This window comes from Pseudorasbora parva, chromosome 15 (assembly GCF_024679245.1).
Source record: "Pseudorasbora parva isolate DD20220531a chromosome 15, ASM2467924v1, whole genome shotgun sequence".
Classification (NCBI taxonomy): domain Eukaryota; kingdom Metazoa; phylum Chordata; class Actinopteri; order Cypriniformes; family Gobionidae; genus Pseudorasbora; species Pseudorasbora parva.
The window spans coordinates 39,195,205-39,201,893 of NC_090186.1; positions in this window are offsets into that span (position 1 = coordinate 39,195,205).

Here is a 6,689-nt window from a genome sequence, read left to right on the forward strand (position 1 = left end):
CTCGCTCTCTCTCACGCGCTTCCGGTAGAATTGTCCGTAAGGCCCATACAAGGAAATTCCGCCCCCACTAACGTCAATGGGGACGCATGATCTCAAAAAACTTGCCGAAACTTATGACTAACCGGAAGTAGTATTTTTGACAAAGAAATACTCCCATCAAACGTCCACCTTAACTTTTGAAACTTTGTCTATGTTTAGTATGGGATTCCAAGTCTTTAACAGTGTAAAAAGATCAGTATGCATGAAACAGCATTTCACCCCCCCTTTAAGCATGAATTAATGCATATTAGTGCACCCGTATTGTAAAGGTACTTTGCAAATGTCTTTTATGCACAGATTTGATTGTTTTAGCCTCATACCACACTTTCAATCTTAAATTTACAGTCACAAATATTTAATATAGCCTATATAACTTGAAAATATGGTAGAAATCTTTTTGGTTCTTCCCCGACTGTGGCTTTTCATGACGCTATAGCTTCACTGCGGAGCAACTCTGATTTGTCAGCAGGACTGTCCTAATGAATCAGGAAGTGAAGAGGGCTGACCAGGACACATAGGACACATGTCCCAGCAGCTTTCTATTCCCATCATTATTTTACTAATATCAGAGAAGCACGTGGATACAAGTAGTGTACATGGGATGTAGGATGATGTTCAGTCTTTAAGACATTAACACCCGTCAACCCAAATGGGGGAATTTCAGCAGTGGTGTGTAACGCAGTCACTTCTACAAGCCACTTTGGCAGGTTGAATTTTATATACATACATTTTTTCAATTGTAGTCTTTTAAGAAAGCATCTAAATGTATGTTTTCTGACTTTATATCACACAATATAAAATGTACATCTTTATATCACTTACTTAATATCACGCATATACACTTACCTAAAGGATTATTAGGAACACCATACTAATACTGTGTTTGACCCCCTTTCGCCTTCAGAACTGCCTTAATTCTCCGTGGCATTGATTCAACAAGGTGCTGAAAGCATTCTTTAGAAATGTTGGCCCATATTGATAGGATAGCATCTTGCAGTTGATGGAGATTTGTGGGATGCAAATCCAGGGCACGAAGCTCCCGGTCCACCACATCCCAAAGATGCTCTATTGGGTTGAGATCTGGTGACTGTAGGGGCCATTTTAGTACAGTGAACTCATTGTCATGTTCAAGAAACCAATTTGAAATGATTCGAGCTTTGTGACATGGTGCATTATCTTGCTGGAAGTAGCCATCAGAGGGTGGGTACATGGTGGTCATAAAGGGATGGACATGGTCAGAAACAATGCTCAGCTAGGCCGTGGCATTTAAACGATGCCCAATTGGCACTAAGGGCCCTAAAGTGTGCCAAGAAAACATCTCCACACCATTACACCACCACCACCAGCCTGCACAGTGGTAAAAAGGCATGATGGATCCATGCTCTCATTCGGTTTACACCGAATTCTGACTATACCATCTGAATATCTCAACATAAATTGAGACTCATCAGACCAGGCAACATTTTCCAGTCTACAACTGCCCAGTTCTGGTGAGCTAGTGCAAATTGTAGCCTCTTTTTCCTCTTTGTAGTTGAGATGAGTGGTACCCGGTAGGGTCTTCTGCTGTTGTAGCCCATCCGCCTCAAGTTTGTGCGTGTTGTGGCTTCACAAATGCTTTTTGTATACCTCAGTTTTAATGAGTGGTTAATTCAGTCAAAGTTGCTCTTTTATCAGCATGAATCAGACGCATATTGCGTCCAAAAATAGCAAAAACTACGACTTTATTCAGCATTGTCTTCTCTTCTGCGTTTGTTTTCAAACCTCAAATAAAGATTCAAATGGTCATGAATCAGCGTATTGATTCATGATTCGGATAGCCAATGTCACGTGATCTCAGCAGTTCAGCAGTTTGACACGCGATCCGATTCATGAATCAATAAGCTGATTCATAACAGTTTGAATCTTTATTTGAGGTTTGAAAACAAACGCGGAATAGAAGACGGACCAAAATGTATTTTCGATGCTTCAAGAGACTCTAATCAACCAACTGATATCACATATGGACTACTTTGATGTTTTTATTCCCTTTCTGGACATGGACAGTATAGTGATACGCTCTCAGACTAAAATATAAAATTTCTTAAACTGTGTTCTGAAGATGAACAGAGGTCTTACGGGTGTGGAACGACATTAGGGTCATTAATTACATCAATTTCATTTTTGGGTGAACTAACTTTTTAAGGGAACATTTCATTATATAATTTTACAAACATTATGGAATCGTTACTTCTGAATGTTCTCTAAAAAAAATTTAGACAAGCTGTACATTTAAGAATGTTAGATGAACATCCACCTAAAACATTGCTGGGGGATAAAATCCATGAATGTTATAAATAATGCTGTTGTGCTAACATTTTCAGAACATTATTAAAGACCAGATAACTTTGAATGAACATTCTATTAATGTTTCTGGAATAATGTTTGTTCATAACTTTGAGAAAAAATTGCTCGAATGTTCTGAGAATGTTCTGGGATTGGTCCTTTTTTATGCAATATTGAATGTATCCAAACCGATTTTTAGTTATTTTTATATTTTCTTAAGACTCAAAATTAGTTCAGTGTTTCATGTCTTTATTAAACAAATGAACAGCTCACACATAAAAATATTGCATATAAACATAACACCAGATAAAGGTGCTAAATCCTGCTAATTAGAACTGGTTCGGCTAAATTACAAATGAATTCAGAGATAAGAGTTATGACTAATTCAAAGATTTTGACAAATCTAAGTGAACAATGCAAATGTGTTATTAGAAAGGCAAAATAAAAAATGACATACAAAGGAGGATTTTAAAGTGCCTGCATATATGAAGACACAGAAAGGTTTAAACATGCTGGGCATGCTTTCTTTTCTTTTTTTTAATTCATAAAAAAGTTGCTCATATATGTAAATTAAAGTTGCAATTAAATTGTATTGCAGATTTGCAGTACACACAAATCAGATATCTGAGACTCAATTCTCAGCCAAACTCACCCGAGCAGACTGATTTCCACCTAAAGATGGTCACTGAGGCATGAATCTGATGGTGGTTGAGTTCTACTGTCCGCATCAGTCAGGGGTCACTGGAACCCTGTGGCTAAACTCTCTCATGCCATCAGGAACATGATGTCTATACTACCTGGAGAAAAGCTATTTGTTAGCATCCATTATATTTGCGCAGATGATTTTATCCAAAGCAGCGTGCAGTGCATTGAGGGTATACATTTGATCAGTTCATGCAATCCCTGAAAAAATGAATCAGTCCTGATTTTCGCCATGCTAAACATCTTAAATAGTATGTAGGTCCTAAGTCAAAGTATGTTAAAGGGGGGGTGAAACACTCAATCTTGAGTACCTATAGAGTAGTATTGCATCCTTCATATCTCCAAAAAGTCTTTAGTTTTATTATATTTATAAAAGAAATATAGGCTGTACCGAGTCTTTCCGGAAAAAACCGAGCGCCTGGAGGCATATTGAGTGGGCGGAGCTAAAGAATGACGAGCGCGCAAAGCGGTGACGTCCTCAAGCATGGAGAAACCCATGGCTATCACAGATAATGATCCAGAATCAGATCCGGAGGCTGAAATAAATTGAACAGGAGAAACAGCAACAGCAGGACGTCCGTCTCTGTGGTATGGACTGTATTTAGTGGCCTGTCAACATTTGTGTGTCTTTACTCGCAGTTTATGAGGACATGATTCGGTTTATGGGCTATTGTATGCGACTAAACCTTAGCAGTAGCAAGCAAAACGGTTTTGCACGTCAGACTAGTGTAACGTCATACATAGAACAACAATGGAGTAACTGTTAGCGCATTTGAATGACGAAGCACGCGATCGTGTCGTTTACTGATGTTTACTCACGCGACGATAGCCAACAGCACAGACATTTGAAGCAGTTTTACTCACCGACTGCTTCCAAAGCAGGACCGAACCTTTATCGCTGGGACCGCTCCGTCAAAAACACACTTCTTTGGTATGATTTGGTGAAGTCCTGTGACAGCAGATCCGTGACGTTGTGAAGCTTCCCGTCATTCCTGCGTTCAAATCGGTTCAAATGCAGCGCTGCCTTCCTGGAATGCTGTGCTGAAGCGTTGAAGTCGCTTGATGATGTCACCCATTGGAATAAAGTGGAGCGCGGCGTGACAGAAGTGTTGCACGGACGACTGGATCTGCACCTGAGCGAGTGTTTATGGGCGTGCATTTCCTCTCTCGCTCTAGTCACGCCCTACCGGGAGAAGAGCCCGTACAGCCCATACAAAGACCTTCCGCTCTGTTGACGTCAAGCTGACCCATACTCGAAAAAAACTCTCTGAAACTTGTGAGAAACTGGAAGGAGTATTTTTGAGACAGAAATACTCTATCAAACGTCCAACATTAGTTTTTGAAACTTTGTCTATGTTTAGGATGGGAATCCAAGTCTTTAACAGTGTAAAAAGCTCAGTATGCATGAAACAGCATTTCACCCCTCCTTTTAAAACAATGAGTCAAAGGTGTCAGGATGTGATTCTTGTGGATTTTTGCATTAACACACTCCAAAAAGTACTTATTTTTGCAAATAAGCATGCGTATGTGAATTGGGACACAGTACACTCACAGTTCTCTGCTGCAATACGACCCAACTAAAGAAATCAGCAATGGATTGCAGATGAAAATACTGATTTAATTGTAAATTAATTGTGCCCAAACTAATTCCTCTGAGCATTGTGCATTTTAGTTTTATTTCATTCGTTTTAATTTCTGCTCTGCACAAAAACAAAACAAAAAAAACTATATGTGCTCAATCTCACAGTTTGACATTTCTTGCTGGATTTAAGTTTTAATTTTCTTCCTGAGACATCCAAAAGAGCAGAACATCGTTATCTTTGTTTTATTAATGCAGTATAGTAAAGTATTAATATTTTACTTAGGGATGAAGTCCCTGTTTATTTCATTAAATTTAATTTAGGTTGGTAATCGAACTCTTGACAAAAATATACAACTAAAGCTTTCTGATTTGATTTGATTTCCTCTATGTGTGTAAGAAGAATCCACTAGCTTCTTTCATACAGTGTTTTTCATGCTTCTGTAATCAAGTGTGTTTTGTAAGAATTGAATGATTGCAATTTACGGCTTGATGAGAATGCTTATTGTTGTATGAGAGATGACCTTGATTCTCTAAAACAAACTGATTTTCCTACATATAAAAAATATTGCCAAAGGTTTTGGGACGCCTGCCTTTACATGCACATGAACTTTAATGACATCCCATTCTTAATCCATAGGCTATAACAGCTTCAACTCTTCTGGGAAGGCTTGCCACGAGGTTTAGGAGTGTGTTTATGGGAATTTTAAGCACTTTTGTGAGGTCAGGCACTGATGTTGGATGAAAAGGCCAGGCTCTCAGTCTCTGCTCTAATTCATCCCAAAGGCGTTCTATTGGGTTCAGGTCAGGACTCTGTGAAGGTCAGTCAAGTTCCTCCTCACCAAACTCACTCATCCATGTCTTTATGGACTGACGCTTTGTGAACTGCTGCGCAGTCATGTTGAAACAGGAAGGGGCCATCCCCAAACTGTTCCCACAAAGTTGGAAGCATGAAATTGTCCCCAAAATGACTTGGTACACTGAAGCATTAAGAGTTTCTTTCACTGGGAAAAAGTGGCCAAGTCCACTGGCCAAGTCCAACCCCTGAAACACTTTGCACAATGCAGTCAGGAAAGTCCCGTTCTCCTGGCAAACACCAAACCCAGACCCCTCCATCAGATTGTCAGACAGAGAAGCGTGATTCGTCACTCCAGAGAACACGTCTTCACTGCTCCAGAGCAATGGTTTACAAACTTTTTTTAGAAACGACCTTCTTTTTTCCCCCGCAACCCATATAGTATATATAGGCCTACAACCATTTACATTTAAACAAGTCAAGCCTAGCATAATAATACTTAATACATAATAATACAATAGTCCATTTGACTGTATTTTCCATTAAACCACTAGATGGCACAAATTTAGCTTAATTATGCACTAATTTAAAAGGCTACATATGGGGAACTATTTAACTGGTTAACCATTGACCATTGACCAACAATAATTGTAACCAATCGTTTGCTGCAAGTTTTAATATACACTATATATATATATATATATATATATATATATATATATATATATATATATATATATATATATATATAATGTTTTTGACAGAGGAAAAAACAGGTAAGTCACGTATGAGTCACATTTGATTGCATCAGAAATAATAAAAGTAAATAAACCGAAATTTTATAATGTACTACAAATATTATAAACAATACAAATATAGGTTATTTTAGTTCCCCTCACTCCACAACAAACCCTTTAAATTTAATGTTATTCAGAACAGATCAAGAATTAAAAAATGTAAGTAGGCCTAGGCTATAACTATAAAGCCAAAAATCATTTAATAAGAAACTGAAAGTAACCAGCGCTGGGATCACATAGACTAACTCTCTAATTTGAATCCAAATGTTTCCATTTTTGCGATGTATTTGGATGGTAAACCATTATTTATTGTGGGCTTTGTACTTCACTTGCGTCCCAGTATTAATGGAAAAAATCATCCTCTTAACATGCGGAAAAATGTGCTTGGAATCACCACAGCACACTGCTCACGCTGAATGGCACGAATTGTAGGCGTAAAATTGATCCACCTCAT